This window comes from Panthera uncia, chromosome B1, assembly GCF_023721935.1.
Source record: "Panthera uncia isolate 11264 chromosome B1, Puncia_PCG_1.0, whole genome shotgun sequence".
NCBI lineage: Eukaryota > Metazoa > Chordata > Mammalia > Carnivora > Felidae > Panthera > Panthera uncia.
The window spans coordinates 120,341,336-120,366,805 of NC_064811.1; the positions used below are offsets into that span (position 1 = coordinate 120,341,336).

The following is a 25,470-nucleotide window of genomic DNA, read 5'->3' on the forward strand; positions in this document are numbered from 1 at the left end:
TTATGTCTCTACCCTTACATCATTGGAAAAATTGTGATCATATAACATCTTTGGGACTTGGTTTCCTCATCTGTAAACTGACTGGACAGCTCTCAAGTCTGTTCAATTAAAATTCTAGATAAATTTCTTTACCAAGCAATTATATTCACTTTTTGGCCCCATCCTGTTTCTCCCATTGTATTCATACTGCTAAGTATAGCCCTGATCTCACGTTATTATTATTTTTTTAATAGGATAGAACAATCTTACTCTTCACAAAAAGGTTTTCAGTAAATGAGCTTTTCAGTGGAGAAGAGATAACATGAAAATGAGCCTGGAGCCTACAGGAGCAGTAGCTCAGCTCAGGGCCTAAGGTCCTCCTTGCCCAGGTGGTGAGGCAGGGGTGTGTACTCCCCTCCCTTTATTAGCTTATCCTGCTGTGTCCTGATGCCACTCAGACGTTTCATCGTTTTCTGCTGAAGCAGACCTTCTACAAAATCATCAAATTCTATCTTGCACTCTCTCTCTGCATGGATACCACTGATTCCATGTATACACTCTATCTACTCTTTTTCAAAAGCATGACATCGACCTGGAATCTTGTGAGGCTGCTCAACACTTCGGATTGACATCCAATGATCTAAGTTAAGACCCAGCTTTTCTGCACGTCAAAGAAGGGCACGGTGTCCCTCTGTCGTGCCCTTGTCTCCTTGCCAGCCACTGCTACTGGATGATCTCTCCCACTATTTTATAGTTAGTTGTATGTGTGAGTTGTTTGTTTGTTGTTGTTTTTTTTTTTCCCCATGACTTCCTTGAAGACAGAGGTTTTGTCTTCCTTGGTCCTTGCAGCTGAGAGCAAACCAACACAAAATACTCCACTCCACACTTGAACAAAATTTGCGAAATAAGTTTTCTTTATAGTCCTTACCAGTTCCTTGCATCCTGAAAACGTCATTTTCAGATAAAATTTGTCATTTTGAACATCAGAGCAACCTTAAGAATTTTGGCTATTTGATAGCAGGAAAAGGGAGGGGCATGGCAATTATTTTATGAATTAATAGAGTCTACCTTCCTCAAAAACAATTTAGGGCAGGTCACAGTGCCCCAGAATAAGCAAAAAGAGGGGGCAACTGGCAAACTTCACCTTACTGGTGCTCAGAAGCCCTGAAGCTATCTCCCCAGAGAGCAGGGCGAAATCAGCTCACAAGAATTCGTATGATAAGAACAGAGGCACCTGAAAAAGCACCAGAACATCAAGGCTTACAATAAAAGTGTCAGCCTCCTGGTGGAGCTTGAGCTGGGCTGCAATAATTTTCTTCCTGATGAATTGACTTCAAAGATTCCTTGGGTCACTTGAAGAACATTTGGTAAAATATGTAAATATTAGTTTCTCTTCTTACCTCTAGTAGAGAAAAAGTGCTTTGAAAGCCTAGCAGAGAAGAGAGTTGTTAAAAAATAATTTTCAGAAAATGGTAAAATCATGGCTCCCATACAGCCATTAAAATGAACATGGGTTATAGAGGTTTTTTTTTTTTAATCATATGACATGAGGGAACCAGAGAGATGTTATAAACCAGTTCAAAGGAAAAGTCAAAGCAGCACAAATTCACAAGGATTAAAGGAACGTTGTAAATAGGGCCAAACTACTTTTTTCATGTGGCAGAGGAAGTAAATTAAAATCACTGCTGGATCAGACATAATATACGTATCTATCAGTTGCCTACCACTGTGGCAGTATAGCTCAAAGACATTGCACTGGGCTAGAATCTATCTTATCATCTGGAAGGGATTGCTATGCACAAGGCCGGCTTTCCATTGAAACGAAATTTTTTCTACAGAATTTACTTGACCCAGCTGCCCTAACAGCTTTCTTTAACATAACAGATGTTGCGGCCACGCTTTGGCAAGCAAATGACTGTCATGTCATAATTGAATCCTCTACCGGGATCTGAGATGCCAATATTTCATACTGCCTTTTAAAATGCCACACATGGCAGGAAAAAAAAACCTTATTTTTTAAAGTTCCTTAGCAGCCTGACATTCTCTAGTAGATATTCTCTACCTCTGTGAAGAATCAGGACACAGGGTTTTCCTAATAAACAAGGCCAAATTATTTTCTCAAAAAGTAATACTGACTCTGCTCAAATCCTCAGATGAGTATTCACTTGAGACCCTAAGGTCTTGTGCCATAAATGGTGGAAGACAATTTGGGCCTGAGAAGGTTTGAAGGCTGGTGTTAACTATCACCAGGCTTTGTTCACACTTCCAATAACTGCTTCAGGAACAGCATCTCCCTGATGGGCCCACAGTATTTCTGTTGCTTTAGAACTGCTCCTGGGGTACCTGGGTGGCTCAGTAGGTTAAGCATCCAACTTTGGCTCAGGTCATGATCTCATGGTCGTGAGTTTGAGCCTCGTGTCAGGCTCTGTGCTGACAGCTCAGAGCCTGGAGTCTGCTTCAGATTCTGTGTCTCCCTCTCTCTCTGCCCCTCCCCCACTCATATTCACCCTCTCCCTCTCTTTCTCACTCTCTCTCTCTCTCTCAGAAACAAATAAACATTAAAAATTTTTTTAAAAAGGGGCACCTGGGTGGCTCAGTCAGTTAAGCATCCGACTTTGGCTCAGGTCATGATCTCACAGTTTGTGAGTTTGAGCCCTGCGTCGGGCTCTGTGCTGACAGCTCGGAGCCTGGAGTCTGCTTCAGATTCTGTGTCTCCCTCTTTGGCCCTCCCCCGTTCATACTCTGTCTCTCTGTCTCAAAAGTAAATAAACATTGAAAAAAAAAATTTTTTAATTGTTTTTAAAAATAAAAAAAGAACTGCTCTCAGTGGTGTCTGTGCTTTCTCTTTTATGTCAGTTGCCCAACTGGTAGAAACAAAGGTACAGCCTTGCAAGGTAGACCTTAGATGCAAAGGGAGGAACAGATGAGGAAGCTGAGCTCTTCTTCCCTTTGTCCCCTTCCCCTGGCAATCAGTAACCTCACCCCTTCGCCATCTTCCTCCTGCACCACCATGGGGTTCTCCCCTTGTTATTCTACCTCAGCCCAGGCACTGAAGAGCCTTTGTTCACTATTCCAACTTGTTTTGCGGGCACATCTCTTCTTTGGGTTTCATCCCCTCAGCTCCCTCCAGGAGCTCCACTCTACTCCCTCCTAGTCTTGGCCCCTCCCTCTCCTCAGCAAGGTTTCTCTTATCTTTTTTTCCAGTCAAGGCAGCTGGCAGCTTTCCTCAGAATCTAAAGACTCATGTAATCTTGAGCGAGGCAAAGGCGGCTGGCGGGAGGGATTAGGATCCCCTTCTCTAAGCAGGGAGGAGGGTGGTTCCTAGAGAGCCAGGCACTCTGTAAACTACCAACGGGCTGCTTTGACCATAAAAGCAGTTCAGCCTGGCCTTTGGTGAATGTCTATTTTTTTTTTTTTTCAGTAGAATTGTATCCTCATGGACCCACCAGCGTAAGTTAACAGCAAAATATACATTCCAATAGCTGAATGAGTTGACCTGTTGTATGGGGTTACTTAGTATTGTTCATTTAAATACTGGAGAATGTCTGTCAAATACAATGGTTTTCGCTGTAGCACAGTTGATGTTAAACTGTTCTGACAGTAAGTAGGCAATAGGTTCAGCAGCTCTAAAGGAAAATCGTGGTCTGTATTAATAAAACCATGTCATCAGCATTGAGAAGGGTGCATTCTCTACTATTTACTATGCCTTGCAGCCTCCTCTCTTTTAACAGCTGTATCAAGTTATATATGATGGATCTATAATGCCAAATTAGGACACTACTCTGTTTTATATACATTTAGAATTGGAATTTTGCCCTACCCATAGGAACTCAGAATGTACACCAGGATTATAGAATTTGATAGATAAATAGATTCATTCAAAAGATACTCATTGAGTGCATTATTGTTCTATGAACCAGAGATACAAAATAAATAAGACATGGTCTCTGTGGAGAAGACAGTGCAAATGAGTATTACCGCATTTTCACAAGGTTAGGATATGACTGTCAGTCATTGTATTCTGGTATCAAGGATTCCTGAAACTTTATTAATTTAAATAGAAATGAAATTCAGTGGTGCTGTTATGTATGATACATGGTCTTATGGGAGCACTAATAAGTGATCTGATCAGAAAATAAAATCACCATAAACCCACATTATTTTAATTCTGATATATTTTTTAATAAAACAATAAAAGTAACACGTGCTTATTGTAAAAAGTCCTACCCAACCCCTCACTTCATTATTCTTAACTATGTTTTTATTGGAATAAAGGGAATAATACTGGTCAGTAGTAGATTACTTTTAAAACTTGTTCATTCTTCATGTAAGATAATGAGCTAATTCAGAAAAAAAGGGTTTGCTTAAGTTGGTTGCATCAATCCAACTTGAAGTCTTTCACTGAAATCAATCATAACCACCCCTTTCCCCTAAAAGACAAACAAGTTAAAAAATTATCTGAACTTAATAAGTCAACATGTCATTCCAGGTAAGCCATTTGAAAAGTTGTTTTACAAAATTTGCAGGATATATTTGACTTTTCAGAGTCTTTCTTGGACCAGATGAAATATTAAAGATCAATATGAAATCTGAACAAATTACCAGCAACAAAATTGAATTGGTAATTAATAATTACCACACAACAAAAGTCCAAAACTGATGGCTTACACAAGTGAATTCTATCAAACATTTAAAGGAGAATTAATATCTATTCTGCTCAAACTATTCAAAAAAATAGAAGAGGAAGGAAAGCTTCCAAAAACATTTTACAACCCCAGCATTACCCTGATACCAAAGCCAGATAAGGAAACCACAAAAAAAGAAAAGTACTGCCCAATATACCTGATGAACACAGATGCAAAAATCCTCAGCAAAATATAGGTAAACTACATTCAAAAATATATTAAAATGATGATCCACCATGATCAAGTGGGATTTATTCTGTGGATGCAAGGGCAGTTCAGTATTTGTAAATCAATCAACATGATATACCACATCAACAAAATTAAGGATAAAAAAATCATATGATTATCTCAAGAGATGAAGAAAAAGCATTTGAAAAAATTCAACATGCATTGATGATAAAAACTCTCAACTCACCCATTCATGATAAAAAGTAGGTTTAGAGGGAACATACTTCAACATAATAAAAGCCACGTATGAAAAACCCACAGCTAACACTCAATGAAGAGAAATTGAGAGCTTTTCCTCTAAAATCAGGAAAAAGACAAGGATGTGCACTCTCACCACTGTTATTCAACATAATACTGGAACTCAGAGCCAGAAATTTGATAGCCACAGCAATCAGAGAAGAAAAATAAATTAGAGGCATCCATATTGGTGAAGAAAAAGTTAAACTATCACTATTTGCAGAAGACATGATCTATACATAGAAAATCCTAAAGATTCTACCAAAAAACTACAAGAATGAGTAAATTCAATAAAGTTTTAGGACACAAAATCAATACCCAGAAATCAGTAGTGTTTCTATACACTAATAATGAAGTAGCTGAAAGAGAAATTAAGAAAACAATCTCATTTACAATTGAACCAAAAAGAATAAAATACTTAGGAATAAACCTAACCGAAGAGGTGAAAGACCTGTACACTAAAAACTATAAAACACTGATGAAAGAAACTGAAGACAATACAAACAAATGTAAAGTTATTCCATGCTGGAATTGGATTGGAAGAATTAATATTGTTAAAATGTCCAAATTACCCAAAGCAATCTACAGATACAATGCAATCCCTATAAAAATACCAGCAATATTTTTTACAAAACTAGAACAAATAATACTAAAGTTTGTGTGAAACCACAAAAGATCTGAAATAGCCAGAGCAACCTTGAGAAAAAAACAAAGCTGGAGGTATCACAATTCCCGATCTCAAGATATACCACAAAGCTGTAGTAATTAAAATAGTATGGCACTAGCACAAAAACAGACACATAGATCAACAGAACAGAACAGAGAGCCCATAGATAAACCCATGATTATATGGTCAATTAATCTATGACAAAGGATGATGAATATACAATGGGGAAAAGACAGTCTCTTCAATAAATGGTGCTAGGAGCAAGACAGCTATGTGTAAAAGAGTGAAACCAACCCACTTTCTTATACCACACACAAAAAATAAACTCAAATGGATTAAATACTGAAGTGTATGACCTGAAACCATAAAAAAATACTTAGAAGAGAACATAGGCTGTAATTTCTCTGACAATGGCTGTAGTAACATTTTTCTAGGTACGTCTCCTGAGACAAGAGAAATAAAAGCAAAAATAAACTATTGGGACTATATCAAAGCCAAAAGCTTCTGCACAACCATGAATAAAACAAAAAAGGCAGTCTACTGAAGATATTTGCAAATGATATACCTGATAAGGAGCTAATATCTAAGAATATATAAAGAACTTATACAACGCACCACCAGAAAAACAGCCAACCTGATTAAAAAATGGGCAGAGGACGTGAATAGACATTTTTCCAAAGGAGACATCCAGATGGCCAACAGACACATAAAAAGATGCTCAACATCACTCATCATCAAGGAAATGCAAATAAAAACCACAAGGAGATATCACCTTATACTTGTCAGAATGGCTAAAATCAAAAAGACAAGAAATAACAAGTGTTGATGAAGGTGTGGAGAAAAGGAGTCTGCCCACGGGAATCCCTTTTGGTGGGAATGTAAACTGGTGTAGCTACTGTGGAGAATACTATGGAGGTTCCTCAAAAAAATTAACAATAGAAATATGATATCATCCAATAATTTCACTATTAGGTATTTACCCAAATAAAAATGAAAACCCTAATTTGAAAGGATATATGTATCCCTATGTTTATTGCAGCATTATTTACAATAGCCAAGATATGGAAGCAATCTAAGAGTCCATCAATAGATGAACTGATAAGGGAGGTGCTGCGTAAAATACTATGCAGCCATAAAAAAGGATGAGATCTTGCCATTTGCAACAACACAAATAGACCTAGAGGGTATTAGCTAAGTGAGATAAGTCAGACAAAGAAAGACAAATACAATATGATTTCACTCATAAGTGGAATTTTTAAAAAATGAATAAACAAAAAGCCAAATCAGACCTATAAACACAGAGAACAAACTGATGGTTGCCAGAGGGGAGGAAGGTGGAAGGATGGGCAAAATGGGTGAAGGGATGTGGGAAATACAGGCTTGCAGTTATGAAATGAATAAATCACATGAATAAAAGGCACAGTATAAGGAACAGCCTTGAATGGTGACAGAGGGTAACTACACGTGTGGTGAGCATAGGATAATATATAAGCTTGTTGAATCACTATGTTGTACACCTGGAACTAGTGTAATATTATGTGTCAACTATACTTAAGCAAAAAAATTAAGATAAAAAAAGTTTTTAATCTATGCAAAAAACATGTGAAAAATGAAGATTCTTATTATCTTTTTTTCCAATATTAAAAGAAGTGAGTGCAGATTTTTTTTTAAAGGGATTTTTTCCCTGGATTAGCACCCTAAAATTCAACACCAGGTTTTTCTCTAGTTTACCTCAATCTCTGACTTTCGTCAAGTCGTCTCTCTGTACCTAAGTTTTCTCACCCAAATCACACTAACCACTAGAAAGTGATGAAAGCCAAATCACAAGTAAGGATTTAAGAGGATAATTAAGTTTAAATTTTAGGAAAAAAATAAGCTACAGATACTGAATCCCTTTAAGACAGCAAAGGCATCACAAATAACTGTTTCTTCACATCTCTGATCTATAATTTATTCACCCCTAAAATGAAGGGTTTAGTTAAATGATCTCCTGGGTTTCATGTGGTGGTAAAATTCTATTACCATATTGTTTCTATTATCATGAATATTATGTCCAGAAAGGTAAGAAAGAAAATAGCAGACAAGCAACATAAATGGTATATCCATGGTAAACATACCTAAACTCTTCCAGTTTAGCTTCTCCAGTAAGAAAGTGAAATCCCAAAGAGGTTTAGCTGGTGGTAAAAGGGTACTCTGAAACCTATACTCTGACTCAGGCACAAAGTCAAGGAATTACTGTAGACAGAACCACAACCAAGTAGACATGGTGGCAGAGGGACTCGTTTAGAGTAGACTGGAAAGGAATTTGCTATTTTCTTCACTCTAGTTTTATTGAAACCAATAGGAAAATTGTATTTAATAATGCAATATCAAAGCAAACACAGCATTAGGCATTTCTCTAGGCCATTCATAATCTTCTTGGGTGGCTGATAGCCCTCTGCTTCCAGTGTATTTTAGGTGTGTACTAATGGCTTAGTACAATTAAGTATCTTAATGGCATATTTATTGAAGCACTTAATCTACTCTTGGGGGGTGAAGAGATCAAGTGCATCTCTGATGAAGCACAGAAGCTTGTTAGAGACTGTATAATGACTATTACAGGCTAGAGTCCACAGACTCGCCCTGTGGTTTTGTTGATAACCTCGACTTGTCAAAGTTCTAATTTGTCACCAGGCATTTTGAATGAGAACCTAAGACATTTCATCAATACCTGTCAATCCACACCCAGCAAAGAAAGCGATACAGTGTCAAGTAAAGGATTTCACTTAATGAGCTGGCCATAAACCTGTCATGGGTTGTTTTTACCTAGCTTCCGTTCTTTCACTGCTTCCCAAGCCAGATCCCACCAAATACTCAGGGTTAAACAGAATCACTCAGAGTTGAGAGAAATCCCCATAGACTTCCCCACCACCCAACTGTGTAACCTACCAGAGAATTGGCTGGCCCACAGGGCTTTGGTTTATTTGTCTGTTAAATAAAGAGATGAAACTAAGTGGTTTTGAGAGCTAACATTCCATAATTCTATCTCACTTTTTCTTTCAGTAACTAGTAGTTTGAAGAACCCTGAGTAAAGTCAAATTTCCAATTTTTGCCTCAAGGAAATTTGATTTTTTTTTATAAAATAAAATCTCTATCGTTCAAGAAAAGCTGAAGGCACCTATTTTAGCTTTACTCGTTTAGGGAAGTATTTAAAGAATGAAACCAGGAATGGCTGCTATTTAAAGAAGCAGTCACAAAAAAAAAAAAAAAAGAAGAAGAAGAAGATAAAACTTATGATTATAATAAAATTGCCTTCAATGAAATAACTTCCCATTTGACTGTATCTACTTTTTAAACCTATCTATGTAGGTATAAATACTATGCCAGCATCTCTGTGTTATAAACCAGCTCACAAAAGGACCCTGTAAATGAATTATTTTTATTGTAATTAAGGGGTCTAAAAAAAAAAAAGGTTAGTTGTTAAAAGGACCTTGGAATTGAAAATCATGCCTATATACTACCTAAGGAAAAATATATATGAGTAAAACTATATTCAACTTCACTGTTGGACACATAATTGCTAATCATATAATTACTAACTGTGTAATTCCCAGCATTTCCAGTCCAAGCAAAAGAAAGAAGATTAAAGTGTTTTTTGGTTGTTGTTTTTTTTTTTTTTAACATTTATTTATAATTGAGAGACAGAGCATGAGCATGGGAGGGGCAGAGAGAGGAGGAGACACAGAATCAGAAGCAGGCTCCAGGCTCTGAGCTATTAGTACACAGCCTGATGCAGGGCTCAAACTTACAAACCGTGAGATCATGACCTGAGCCGAAGTCGGACACTTAACCAACTGAGCCACCCAGGCGCCCCAAAGATTAAAGTGTTTTTAACGAAAAACAGCACATGTAATCAATAATGTATACGTCAGGGAAAGGAGAGGTACTATGCAAGAAATGGGTTTTACAACAAGCGTCCAATGGGGAGACGGAGTGGGGTTGAAAGAACAGATTCTTGAATCGAGCTGAGTGACTCACCTCTTGGTCTGAACCGCATGGAACAGTATAGCTAAGTCCTACAGAAGGAATTGAATTCCTTCTCCAGGAAGTGGCCTGCTCTTAGGCTATAGTGGGATTAGACCAGTTATTTCTAAGTTTCTTCAAGTCCCTTTTTCACTGATTCCTGGAAATTTCATACTTTTTTTAAATGCTTATTTATTTTTAGAGAGAGAGAGAGAGAGCAGGGGAGGGGCAGAGAGAGAGAGGAAGAGAAAGAGTCCTAAGTTGGCTCCATGCTGTCAGCACAAAGCCCAACGTGGGGCTTGAACCTCGAACCGTGAGATCATGACCTGAGCTGAAGTCCAACACTCAACCGACTGAGCCACCCAAGTGCCCCTAATTCTTGGAACTTTCAAAGACTCATCCAAATGAAACCCATGCCTGGTCTGAGGCACACCTGCCACAGAGAAAGCCTTCTGTCACATGCAGTTCCATCTCACCTCAAGCAGTTTATTCAAGATTCTGGCCTTTCAGGTTTCTGAGCTCAGATTTTCATCTCAACTACTCCACCTCCTAGAAATACCTAATGGACTATTAAAGAATTGGCAAAGAGTAAAAGAAATATGTCATAGCTGGTATTTTTATTTTGGTTAGAAAAATTCACAGGTTATTTTAATTCACTGCTATAGTTCTTAGCCCATTTTAGAGGAGCAGTTGGGGTCTGGAAATTTTTTAGTTAGCTTTTCTCTAGACTACCTGAAAATCATTAAAATTGTATCCCCAATTGGTCCCACAGTTAATTAACTGTTCTTTGCAAAATCTTTCTGTAAAGATTCAGTGTAAAACACATTTTATTTCCCATTTTGCTTGTGATCCTAAGTTATTTAGTGGCTCTGCTTAGGCTAATCTTGACCTAATTCTCATAAAAATAAACACCGTGATGTTAGAGTTCACAACCTTTGGGCATCACAGCTGCACTCTTGGGGCTAACACTGCTCTTGTGGGAATGACACAAGAAATACAGAGCACCCAAGTTCTAGGAAGAACTTGAATTATGTGTAGCTCCACAGAATTCCCACCAGATGAGGAAGGTGTTTAAATCTTATAATCCTGTTTTAGGAATCTCCTACTGTATCATGTTGAAATGTTCTTTGAAGCTGGCATTTATTACACGGTTACCATCCAGCGGTAATAAGTTACATGTTTGTTTAGTGATAAGGCCTCCACCTACTCCATTCACCCTTGATCTTGCACTTCTGAGACCCAGAACATACACAGGAAGAGAAAGCAAAGTTAGTTAACAGAAGTAGACTGAGAATTGATTAACTATTAGTCGTCCCTCTGATTAACAGTGATAGTCCTAATGATTCCATGAAGTTTCAAAAAGTTTCAAAAAATTTAATATTAATAATATGAAAACCCAAGAACCCACATTAAAATAGAATGCTTTCATTGGCATTTGGTTACGAATGAGTTGAAATAAGGAAAAGAACACTAGATCAGGAGTCAGAAGACCTGGGTCATGTATTGCTTATGGTTTCCGTTTCATCTGTTTTACGGGGCCGACACCTGCCTTACCTGCCTGACAAGGTTGCTTTAAGCATCTAAAGCAGTGGGCATGAATGTTCCTTGTAAACAAGAACGTGCTTTACAAAATATTTTAATAATTCACTTTCCTCTTATGTGTACAGAAAATGAAATACATTTTTAAAAGAACTTTTTATGGGATGCCTGTATAGTTCAGTCGGTTAAGTTTCCGACTTTGGCACAGGTCATGATTTCGAGGTTTTTGAGTTTGAGCCCCAAGTCGGGCTCTGCGCTGACAGCTCAGAGTCTGGAGGCTGCTTCAGATTCTGTGTCTCCCTCTCTCTCTCTGCCCCTCCTGCTCCCCCATCTTTCTCTCAAAAATAAATAAACATGAAAAAATAATTTTTTAATATATAAAAGAACATTTTATTATAAAGTTTCAAAAGGACTGCAAAAGATTCCCAATCAACTTTTCTACTGGATAGCAAGGTAGCAGCTGCCCAAGGAACCAGAGAGCAGAGAGCTCAAAATCCAGCATCAGGGAGAACACTGAAAATACTTGAACATTTCTAAGAAAGTTTGAAGAAAAAGAGATTCAATGTTTTCCACAAGACCTAATTTCAATTTAATTACTGATTTTTAACTACAAAGCAGCAAAATATTCACGCAAGCAGAGCTATTTATTGGCCACCCCAGGGCACTTGTCCTTAGATTGGCCCCTTCTCACATCTTTACAATGTTTTTGGACACCTGTGAAATTCTGAAGGCAAAAGAAAATGTCTGCTTACACCCCTACTCATGTCTGTAGGTTCTATAACCCAACATTATTATTAATTTGTTAATAGCTATTAATTTATTAATAATTATGTTACCTTCATAGCAGGATTTAGATTAGACATTTAGATGACAATGGTAAACTGGATAGATGAAGTATTATTTTAATTGAGATTATACTAATACATTTATGATTTATTGTGAATCCAATGGAGGGCCCTAAAGGTCTAAATGCCTCAGGTCCAGAATTACTTAAACAAGGCCAAAATAATTAAACTCAAGCCTCAGTATGAAGTAGAAACAATAGTTCAAGATGAAGTTTGGAGATATGTGAGTTTCTCTAAGAAAGAGTAGGGGAAAGAAATTCCTTGTTCTTTATAAGGCTCTGTTTAAAGTAAATCACATTGATTTATTTTCAAACAAAGTTGTAAAGTCACGAAATAGTCATGCAAGCCCCTTATTCTCTAAGAAGTTACAGAGAGAAATAAATATAAGTGAATACTTTTGTCTGTATTCAATTAATCGTTCCTGCTTTCTATCTCTCTGTCTCTCCATCCCTTCCCTCCATTCTTCCTTCTTTTTCTTTTTTTAAAAAAGCAACAGGCTTAGTCTATAAAAAAGTAGGAAGGAATATAGCCTGGTCACCTTTCCATATTTCTTTATCCTTGTGTCCCCATCTTGTAACACGCCCTCTCCTAACAGTAGTGATGTGCAAGGGAAGGTTTTATTTGATAAGGTCAAAGGTGAGAATCCCAGGCAACATTGTCTTTTTAATAGTCTTTGGTATGACAGAAAACATAAAACCAGAGGCCACATACCTATCTTATCCACACATACCATCAACATCAATAGGTACCTCACTACAACCTCAGGCAGTTTATTCTAACAAGCATTCTGCCCTCCAACCACCCCTGTATCCTGGTGACCCAGCTTGCTTTTGACTGCTCACCCATTCCTTGTATTTTCCTCTTGTCTATGGTTTGTAAACAGAAATCAGCTAAATCTTACATTTCATAACAGCTACATGAATATTTCTGATGCTTAAGTAATATTAAATGATTATTGCAATGCAGTATCAATACAAGATGGCATTAATTTTTTTTTTAATGTTTATTCATTTTTGGAGAGAAAGAACATTAACAGGGGAGGGGCAAAGAGAGAGGGAGACACAGAATCTGAAGCAGGCTCTAGGCTCTGAGCTATCAGCACAAAGCCTGATGCGCGGCTTGAACTCATGAACCATGAGATCATGACCTGAGCTGAAGTTGGACGCTTAACCAATTGAGCCACCCAGGCGCCCCAATACACAATGACATTTTGTAGACAGAGACAGAGAGAGGAAAATTACTTCAGAGTTACTTAACAGTAAATATTCATTTTAGTCATTTAGTAGCTGTGTAATTTTGTCAAATTAATGTTTGTTTCCTTCATTCTACAAAGAGCATATAATAATTATAAGATTATTATAGGGATTAACTATGATAATATATAAAGAATGCTTCATAAAGACTAGCACAAAGAAAGCACTCAGTCAATGTTAACTATTTTTAATGTCGTTATGAGGACAAGAGGCAGTCTATGCAGGGACTAGAACACCAGGCCTAGGTACACACCTGTAAGAACCTGGGTGCCTCCACATCCCAGCCCTGCCTACCTTTCATATTTCAGTGTTAAAAGGTGTGAGTGAACAAGAGTACTGAACAGCAACACTTGCAATGAGCAAAAACACTTTTAAAAGGGACTTTTTTAGCCAAGATGATTCGGATTTAACCTGTTGCTATTCTGAATAATGCTAGAATTACTCCCCAAGTTGTAAATAGCATGATCACTGGATAGGCCGGAGTTTGTGGTCAGTCATAATATTTTTAACAGGCATGGGGAAATAAAATCTAATAAGGAAATAACTAAATGTTAGTGTAGTTGAAATAGCGTTACTTTACTTCTTTAACATGGAGAATTATCTTTTCACTTGACAAATGCACAGGACAGTGGCCAATGCCCTGTGTATCTTCTGTTACATGAAATTAAAGCTATGGCATAATTTCATTATGGTGATAATTCCCTTTACAGTCATTTTTACTATGAAACATTTCATATATTTGTAAAATGTAGAGAAGATAGCCCTTGCGTATACACTACTCAGCTTAAGAAATAAAATCTTACAAATGTATTTGAAGCCTCCCCTAATGATCTCATTTCTAATTCCTCTTTCCCCTGGGCCCCAAGGTAACCCACTGAATTTGGTGTTATTTACTCACATGGGATACATTTTCAAGATTACTTTCTCAGACTAAGATAAAAGGGCTAGTCTTCTATCAATATTTAGAGTTAATTACTCTCTTTGTGCCTCTGAGTAGAATTTACAATGTGGCAAGGTCTAGTAACATCAGAATTATTTTTTAAATTAAATCAAAAGAGGGAAAATATCCCATTGTCAGCCCCATCCAACTGTGAAACACAATGCCCTTAAAAAAATAAATAAATAAAGTCAAGCATATTTGGAGATATGTGGAGAAAAAACTCTACAGATGTGGAAAGAATTCAAGAATTGAGTTTCAGAAATATGGCAGATTATACATTAAAAATTCCTCCTGCTAGATTAGTTAGGGATGCTGAGAAGAATTACACCAGCTTTAAAAAAATGCACAGCTAAACCGATATAAAAGAAAAATATCCAGGTGTCAGGAATAATGAAGCAACTGAAACCGGAACTGGCAAATGAGTAGGCTACCTTGCCTTTGCCTTGATGATGGGTGGTGAGTAGCAGTCACAAGCTAGGAATTTGGCTTTTAAGGGAATGCAAAGGACAGGAGATGGGAACTTGGCTATTATAAGGTGGAGAATTGAAGTTAAAATCCCTGCATAAAACTAGAAGGGCTTAAAGTCTCAGTCAGAGGAAAAAAAAAAAAAAATCTCCCAACCAGTAAAAGAACACGATAGACAATAGGGAAACTGGTTTATCTGTGCTTGGGCTCCAAGTGAGTTATTTTATATAAATCCCTCGAGAATGTATAAAATCTGGGCCTGCCCAACACAGAGAACTGAATTTATGTCACATGTGGTCTAGAAAGCCACAAGTCAAAAAATTACAAAGAACTAAGTCCTAAGCCAGAGATCTCCAATGAGAATACACAGAAGTAAACCCAAAACTATGCTGGAAGAACACTCTACCTTAAGCTGCATAAGAATTTTATAGATAAATTCATAATCCAAGATTTAAGACAAAAAAGAAAACAAAAAACAGTGGATTAAAACACCCAAGAAATGAACACAATAGAAATGTCTGATAGAGGGGCACCTGGGTGGCTCTGTCAGGTGTCGAACTCTTGGTTTGGGCTCAGATCATGATCTCACAGTTCATGAGTTTGAGCCCCACATCGGAATCTGTGCTGACAGTGTGGAGCCTGCTTGGGATTCTCTCTCTCCCTCTCTCTCTCTCTCTCTCTCTCTCTCTCTCTGCCCCTCCCCAACTCATGCTCTCTTTCTCTCAAAATAAATTTTAAAAAATCTGATCGAGACTACTAAATAATCGTGACTAAAAGAATTATCATATATTTTAACTAATTAGTCTAAAACTCCCTAAAATTCTAATTACTAATACAAAGCTGCATTTCTTAACATACACAAATGAAAAATGGATGAGTAGTCACTCAAGGAAAGATTAATAATTGTATTGGGGGGAAGATCAGGGCAAAACAAGAAATAGGAAATATTGAATTATTTGCCACTGAATTACTTTGGCACCATGTAAGAATATAAAGTTGTAAATGCACTTAATAGGTAGTTACTGTAAGGTAATAGGGCTTCCCCTTGGAAATGTGTAAATTGAGGCTTTTTCATCAAAAGTACCTGCAAAAACATCGACATGAAGCAAACACCTACCTATATAGGATCTAGAGGATCTTCGTCTATACATCAAAGCAAACATAGTAGTTTGAAAGTTGGAAGAGGTAGTGGTGAAGAAAAATGTTGTACTCATCTTTAAATTTTCTCTTTGGGGCACCTGGGTGGCTCAGTCAGTTAAGCATCCAACTGATGATCTCACAGGTCATGATCTCACAGTTCGTGAGTTCAAGCCCTGCATCAGGCTGTGTGCTGACAGCTTGGGGCCTGGAGTCTGTTTTGGATTCTGTGTCTCCCCCTCTCTCTCTCTGCCCCTCCCTGGCTCTCACTGTCTCTCTCTCAAAAATAAATAAACATTAAAAAAATTTAAATTTTCTCTTATATTTAACTACTTGTAATGCTTTATAAATTAATAATCAACATATTCATCATTGTCTCCTTATCTAATTTATTATTGAGGCCCCATCTAATAGACACCTATATAAACATCCTAGAATGTTATCTGTATCTGTTTGTTGATTCCCTTTTACCTAAACCTCCTCCCAGACACATGAATTCATAGACAATGAATTTTGTCTATTTTATATTTCTAGTGATTTCCACTGCCATATTCCTATCTGGCCCCTCATCACATCTCACCTGGGTTTTTCATTTAGTCATCAAATATTTCATTGCAAGCTTACTATGTATCAGGTACTGTTGTTCCAGATGTTGTTCCTGTTGTTTCAGGTAATGTTGTAGTAAAACTAAGATGTAGAAAACTAAGACGTTTTCAGAACCTATCTTCATTGCCTCCAGTGCTTCTACTCCAGTTGAATCTTAATGATTTAACCTTCTTAAAACACATATCACTCACCTACCTGCTCAAAACCTTCAAGGGTTTCCTGAAAGAAGATACAGGCCAAATGTTTTACTTTGACATTAAAAGGCCTCCAAAATCTGGCCCCAAACCACCTTTACTTAAAGTTTTCTCTCACTGCTCCCCTAGACATTTACTTGCATTGGTTTGAGAAGCAATATCTTGTTAGTTTTTTAAGTTATAATTATTTAAGTAATCTCTACACCCAACATAGGGCTCAAACTCAGAACCCTGAGATCAGGAGTCACATGCTTTTCCAACTGAACCAGCCAGGATCCCCAAGAAGCAGTATCTTTCAAATAAGCCATATAGATTTCTTCCTCCCAGAAATCCAAACTGAGTAAAAAACAAAACCCATTTTTATTCTATTTACAAAAAACAGATAAGGGATATAAATATATGAAATGTTGAAAGTAAAAGAAGGGAAAAAGATATAAGATTCAACACTAATCAAAGGAAAACTGGTATAGCTTTATTAAATCAGAAGAGTAGATTCTATGGCAAAAAAATATTGCTAGAGACAAAGAAGTACACTTCATCATAAATGATTTGATTCATCAGAAAGATATAACAATTCTAAATGTGTATGTACTTAATAACATAGTTTCAATATATATAAAGAGAAAAATGACAGAATTATAATGAAAAGTAGATATCCACAATCATGTGGAAGATTTTCATACAATCTTTCTTTTTATTATTATTGTTATTATTTTAAATGTTTTATTTATTTTTGGAGAGAGAGAGAGACAGAGAGACAGAGCATGAGTGGGGGAAGAGCACTCGAGAGAGAGGGAGACACAGAATCCAAGGCAGGCTCTGAGCTCTTAGCACTGAGCCTGACACAGGGCTTGAACCCACAAACTGTGAGATCATGACCTGAGCTGAAGTAGGACGTTTAACTGACTGAGTCACCCAGGCACCCCCATACAACTTTCTTATTAACTGATAGAATGAACAGACAAAAAATTCAGTTGAATATAAAATATTATATAATTATATAAAATAATTAATAAACCTGATCTAATTAACATTTATGGAGCACTGCAACCAAAAACTAAAGAACACATACAATTATTTATGAAACACTAATACAAATTACACATATGTTGGGCTATTAAAGCAAGTTGCAACAAATTTCAAAATATGTTCTTTGACCAAAGAGCAATTATGCTAGAAATTAGTGATAAAAGATACACTGAAAATTCCCATTTATCTGGAAAGAAAATTATGAAATGTACTTCTAAATAACCCATGGCTCAAAGAGAAACTTTCTAATAGATATTAGAACATATTCTAACTGAATGACAGTAGATAATTATGTATTAAAACATGTAAGATCAACCAGAGCTGTACTTGGAGAGTAATTCACAGCTTGAAGTACATATTTTAGACAAGAAGAATGCTGAAAATCATTCATCTAAGTATTCACCTCAAAAACTTAGAAAAATAAGGGAAATTAAGCCCAAACAAAACAGAAGAAAATAATAAAGAACAGAAAGTAATGAGATAGAATATGTGCATTAGAAAGGATAAAGCCAAAAGTTGTTCATAGAAAATACTAACAGAATTGATAAATTTTTGCTGAGACTAATGAAAAAGAAAAAACATATCACAAATAACCAATATCAGGAATGATGAGGGACCTAACAATACAAATCCTAGACATTATAAAGATAACCAAATGATATGAATAACTTCATGCCAATACATTTGAAAATGTAGATAAAATGGATAAACTCCCAGAAGAATATAAATTACGAAAACTTACACAAGAGGAAGTACAAAGATCTGAATAGTTTTCCATCTGTTTAGAATTAGAAGTCAAACCATAATTATGTCTTCACAATGAATGTTATAATTCATTTAAGGAATTATTCTAAGCTCACACAAACTCTTTCAGAAAACAAACAAACAAACAAAAACTTTCTCATTTATTTTATGAAGCCAAAACATGATAAGGACAGCACAAAAAGGAATATTACAGGCTAATCTCACTTACGATGCAAAATCCCCTGATGCACATGAATGAAAAATTTCTAAACTAATTTTTACCAAATCAAGTTCAGTGATTCATAACAAAAGATAATGCCTATAGCCAAGTTGAATTTATTCCAGAAAGAAGGTTATTCAACATGTAAAATTCAACCAGTGTAATTCAACATAATAATAAAAAAGAATAAAATCATAGGGTTATTTCAAAAGATTCAAGAAAAGCATTTTATACACTCAGTATTCATTCATAATTTTAAAACAAACAAAAGATTTTGGTAAACTAGAAATAGAAGGGACTAGTATTAATTTTGTTAAGGGTTTCTTGAAAAAACCTAAGCATTCCCCCCAAAAAAAAAAAAAAAAAAAATCCAAGAAAACATCACACAAAGTGATGAAATCTTAAAGCTTTCCCACGGGGATCAGAAACAAGGTAAGAGTGACTGCTCTCAATGTTCAATTTAATATCTCAGACTTCTGGGGCGCCTGGGTGGCTCAGTCGGTTAAGCGGCCGACTTCAGCTCAGGTCATGATCTCGCGGTCCATGAGTTCGAGCCCCGCGTCGGGCTCTGGGCTGATGGCTCAGAGCCTGGAGCCTGCTTCCGATTCTGCGTCTCCCTCTCTCTCTGCCCCTCCCCCGTTCATGCCCTGTCTCTCTCTGTCTCAAAAATAAATAAAACGTTAAAAAAAATAATATCTCAGACTTCTATTTAATATATTACTGGAGGACATAACTAGTTTAATAAGGAAGAAAAATAAATAAAAAATATAAGGAAAGGAAAAAATAGGCATGACTTAAAGATGTAAAAAATTCAAAAGAATCTACAGAAAAGTTATTTTAATTAAGAGAGAAGTTAGGTGTGCCTGGGTGGCTCAGTCAGTTAAGCATCCGACTCTTGATATCTGCTCAGGTCATGATATCGCAGGTGTGGGCTTGAGCCCAGCATAGGGTTCCATGCTGACAGAGAGGAGCCTGCTTGGGATTCTTTCTCTCCCTCTCTCTTTGCCCCTCCCCTGCTCATGCTTTCTCTCTCTCTCTCTCTCTCTCTCTGTCTCCCAAAATAAAATAAACATTTAAAAAAGTGAAGTTAGAAAGTTGCTAGTTATAAAGTAAATTTACAAAAATCAATTTTATTTCAATTTACCAAAACAAACTTCTTTTTAAGTATCATTTATAATGGCCTCAAAAATATCAAATTCCTAGGAATAAATCTATAAAAAAATACGTCTCTCAAGAAAACTATAAAACACTTTTGAAGACATTAAACATACAGAATCTCATAAAGTCTCAAACATACAGAATCTTCTATAAATTAGAAGACTCAATATTATAAAAATGTTCTCAAATTGATCTATAGATTCAAAGCAATCCCAATAAAAATTCTATACAGATTGTGTGTGTGTGTGTGTGTGTGTGTGTGTGTGTTTGTATGTGTGTGTAACCTGATAAGGTGAATATAAAGTTAATATAGTAATGAAAAAGGCCAAGAATAGTTGAAACAGTTAAAAAAGAACAAGCTGGAAGAACTTGATCTAGTTGATGTCAAACGTATTACTAATCAGCAGTAATAAAGACTGTGTTGTCTTGATATAAGAATAGACAAATTGAATAGAAGAGGCAGCTCAAAAACACACCACACACATATGGATACTCAATTTAACACAAAGGTGCCACTGCAGAACGATGGGAAAAGATAGTCTTCAACAAAAAATTCCCTATCTATGTAGGGAAAGAAAAAACAAAATTTAATTCCTATCATATGAGGTGGATTACAGATCTAAATCTGCACAACAAAGCAACTAAAACTTTTAGAAGATAATATAAGATTATGAATCTTCATGATGTTCAAATCAGAAAACATTTCTTAGCACAAAAAACCAGTAAACATCATGGAAAAGATAATAAATTGGTTTACATTGAAAATAACAGCAATTTCTATACCCTGCTATTGAAATGTGAATGGAAACATCTACTTTGGAAATGGATTTGGAATTATCTACAAAAAGTGAGCATATATATTCCCTTTGAGCCAGCTATGTGACTCCTACATACATATCTAAAAACAAAAAATGCACATGCAAAAGGAGTCAAAAGACAAGCACCAGAATTTCATACCAGCATTACTGTAATAGCCTGAAACTGAAAACTTCAATACCCAACAGTAGAATGGGTAAATAAAGGCATATTTCTACAATAAAATACTACATATATAGCAGCAAAAACGAACAAACAATACCTACAAGCAGTAACATGGATATGTATTACAAATATCATGCTGAGTAAAAGAACACCAACACGAAAGACAATATATTTTACCTTTGTATATACATATGTACATAATGTACATTACATTAAACATAGGTGAAACTCAGCTGCACCATTTAACTCAGGATAGAGGCTAATCTTGGAGAGGAGGAGAAAAAAGTGGTTGAGAGCAAACACAAAGAGAACTTTCAGGGTACAAAGGTGTCCTAATGTTTGGCATGTACATGGGTGTCCACTTTAACCTAATTCATTGAGCTGGTGTTTGGTGCACCTCACTATATGTACATTATGCTTCACACACACACACACACACACACACACACACACAAAGGAAAAAGACTAAAAAAAAAAAAAAAAAAACAAGAAAAAAGGCTGACACAATATGCCAAAGATTATTGTAGATATGATGATCCTGGTGCTCATCTAATTCCTATAAAACCAAGTTGCTTTCTTCTAGCACGCAAATAATAAAAATTTTCACATACAGAACATTTCCATTAAAATAATATTTCCTGTTATTGTATTCAATAGCTACAGAGTATATGCAAAATGGTTACTATTATTGAAAACGAGAAACAGCTTACACCATATTGTTTCTTCATATCACTGGTGTATCTCATGCTTCATTTGACATATCTTTAAAAAGAATCATAGTATGAATAATACTGTTTCAAAGACTTGTTTGGTTTTAAAACAGGGCTTTCTTATTTTGAATCCAAAAGTAATTAGACATAAGACAAGCACAAATTGGACCCAAAGGAATCAAGTTGTGTTCCTGCTAATGATGATTGTCTTTAAACACACAACATGCCACAGTCCAAGAACTCAAATATTTTTGTAATAGCCACTTGAGAGCCTTATTTGGAGCTGTGTATGATTTCTGATGGTCTTGCTTACAAGTGTATTTTTCTAAGAATTCCATTTATCTAAATCTCTGGAATGGAAGGAGGGAGCCTGGAACAACGGATCCAAATTGGGCAGACATTTCTAGGATTCCACAAGCATCTAAGGAACATCCTTTGGAAAAATGCAGATTTTCACCCAACTTTTTACCCCAGGCAAACTTCTGATAACCTCCTCCATGGTCCAATGATTATAATTTGATAATTATATATGAAAAATATTAAATATTTTAATTTACATGAAATTGTTTCAAAAAGTAGAGTGTCTATTCCACAGTCTCCTTTACAATGTAAAATGGTAGTAGGTGTTAGGCTACCTATAATGCCTCTATTTTCCTCCAAAGTTTTAATAGAGCATTAAATATAAGAATTAGGTAAGGGTATGGATATAAAACTATAGTTATAACAGGGTAAGATTAAATTTTTACTGCACCCTACCCTATCTATTTTCCATCCAATAGCTTAAAGATGTTACAGATTACTCAGGTTAGCACCCCACGGTACCACATGTAAATATAACCTCCTCACTCCACAAATGTGTAGTTTTCCATGCCTAAAGTGCCCTCCCATTTCACCTCTACTTAAATTTGCATATTGCTTTAGAACTAGCATGTAAATTTAGGAACACTTCTTTCTACCCCCAAGGATTCCTAACTGGAAGGAAGCTCAATGTCTTTACTCTGAGCCTCTCTCCACCCTGTCACACCATCCCTGAGGAGGTAAACATCTGATTTGTAAATATATATTGAGAATACATGGCTCTGTTCCATCCTCTGTCTTCGAGGGAGCTTCCTGCCCCTTCAATGTGCAACCAGCAATGACATGAATCTTAGGGATTCATTATTAGAAATCCAAATTAGCTACAACTTGAAAATATATCCATCTGCCTTTCAGGAAAAAAGGTAATTATTTTGGCTTTCATCTTCACTAATGTGTTTCTCTACTTGTACAGAACCTAGGAAGGGGGCCTCTTCAGATAACCCTGCATACACGAGTATCTATCTCTTCCATAAGACCCCTTACTAACTACACTAGGCATTGGTGATATTTGCCCTTGTTAAAATAACATTTATTATGTTTCACTCAATACTACTTTACACTGAGTAGGTATGAATGTCTCTGTGTGTCCCCAGTCATCGTCAGCTAGACCGTAAATTCTTTCTGAATAAGCAACATGTTTTCTTATTTGTATTCTACACTGTATTCAATAGTACATCTTGATTGCTTGAAAAAAGATGTAATATTTTTCTCCTGGTAACTATAACTAATACAATTGGTCACAACATTGTAAGTATCTTTTGTTTTTATTTGATAGGAATGAGCAATCAAGTATCCGTAATAATTAAAAAATGACACTGTGGATTATTCCGGTCTAAGTAAATCTTTATGAAATGCATGCTTTCCAGCCTTAGTATACATCATAAGCCAAACTACTCACCTTTCTTCATTGGCACCATGTTACTAACTTGACCAATTGGGTTATTAGAGATAGTCTAGAACAGGAACTTCTATTCAGTTGATCAAAATAGAGAAAGCTTACCCAAAGTGGCCTGAGAGAACAACACTGAAAAGAGACAAGTTTGGAGCTAGCAAAATAGTGCTTATCATAATATTCTAAAGAGGCAAGCCAGGGCAGCAACAAGAATTAGCTATGGGCAACTAAGGGATTCAGACCTAGATCAGGAGTAACAATGGGTCTAGAAGACTGGCTTAGAACTAGTCACACATGGTAAGCATGCTGGGACTTCTAGCATGATACTCATTTCCTGCTTCTGGGAATGAATGTGTGTCTTAAAGAACTTACAGCATTGTTCATCTATCCCAGCTTGCAACACTGGAAGGTTTTTTCAAGTATCTTTTCTTTTTTGGTAAGGCTGAAAAATGCCAGAAATAAGAGTTTTGATATCTTGCATGGGCTCAAAAGGACAATGTAGTTGATATACCTAGAAGGGTTGTCTTAGCCTCCGCTTGTAACAGAATTTAGAAGGTCCCACTGATACGTGTGGGAAAATTCTATATAATTGCTACCATAGCAAGGTGTTAGTATATGGTAAATGATAAAATGTGGATGCTAAAAAGGGGTTTTAGGGTTACCACACAGGTAGTGTTGCAGAACCAGTAGGTGTCTTCCCAAGTCCAGCAGAACTTAGGAGGGAAGAGGGAAAAACAGCCATTTCTTCCCCATAGGTTTCTCAGATCAAACCATATGAACTGAAGACAAACAATAATCAAACCAACCACTTTTTGTTGAATGCTGCTATTTGCCACACATTGTGTTAAGTGCTTACATTTATTATCTCTTAATCCTCTGATGCGTACTGCTATTATTTAGTTTGCCGATGAGGGTGTCGAGGCTTCGAAAGATTATGTGTGACAGGTATCATTTACTGTCTACCTCATATCTATTCTCCCTTCTTCCTTGTGTAGAGAATGCTATTTGTATTTTTGTGTTTTTCAGGGAGATGATGTGTTTTGCCCCAGAAATAGTAGTTTGCCTAAGGCAACAATGACAATCCCACTCCCTGCCTTCTCAGACAAGCTTGTTCTCTTTCAGGTAGAGACAGCCATGTGACCCAGTTCTGACCAACAAAACATAGGAAGCCCACTGGAGATTTCTGGGGATAAAGGAGGACTGATACAGCCAGTGCTACTCTTCTCCCTCCTCTCTCAAGTGCCAGTGTGATAGCTTAGAACTATAGCAACTATCTTTTGGCCATGAGGATGACCTAAAAATTCTCAGAAAGCCGCTGTTATTAAGCTGCTGGACCAGTAAAGCAAACATAGATCTCCAGACTTTTTAATATACAAGAAATACAAAAACTTATTTAAGTCACTGTGGCAGGGATTTCTGTTATTCAATGTAATCCTGACACAGTGATTTTGTGAAAATGAGATATAAGAGGTAAAAATATGTTGATGCAAGATTTTACGAAAACAATGTATATTTATAACTTCATGCCTACTATATGTTGACAACTGTAATAATGCAAATCACTGCATTCCTTGCCTGATTCTTTGAGAGTTAGCCATATACACAATATAACATTCATATGTTAATATAGTACTGGCAGAATACATAAATGGTAAGAGGATTTAGAATAAAAGAATGATCAAAATACACAGAATTAAAATCAGATTAAGTAAAGGCATTCAAGGGAGTGATTTTTGAGCCAGTTTGCTTAGGAAAGTGGTATCAATTGGAAGAGCAGTGACAGCATTCAAGGCCATTAGATGTGACATATAAAATAGTAAAAATGAGAATAAGGGAGTTGTATGCATAAAACAGATAAGCATATTTGCTGGGCTAGAGCAAAAAGTCTAAGAATAATGAAAAGAAGGTTATAAAAGAGGCAGGGAAGATGTATGACCTTGAAGGGATGCCAGAGGACTTTGGGTTTATTTATATAGGTAAATTTATATAGGTAATGTGGAATTAGTATAGATTTTACAGAAAGCCATATGATGGAAAATTGTTTGGATAATTTTATCTTAGCATAAACTAAAAGACCAATGGCCCAGCTGGGAGCTTCCTG

The 25,470-nt window shown here is 36.4% G+C and overlaps 1 protein-coding gene and 1 pseudogene across 3 annotated transcripts in view; both read right to left on the reverse strand.

The window, feature by feature from the left end:
• ANAPC10 (anaphase promoting complex subunit 10) overlaps positions 1 to 25,470 on the reverse strand; it is a 261,798-nt gene that overhangs the window by 122,836 nt on the left and 113,492 nt on the right. The window lies entirely within an intron of this gene.
• Positions 342 to 2,991, reverse strand: LOC125923531 (NADH dehydrogenase [ubiquinone] iron-sulfur protein 5-like; annotated as a pseudogene).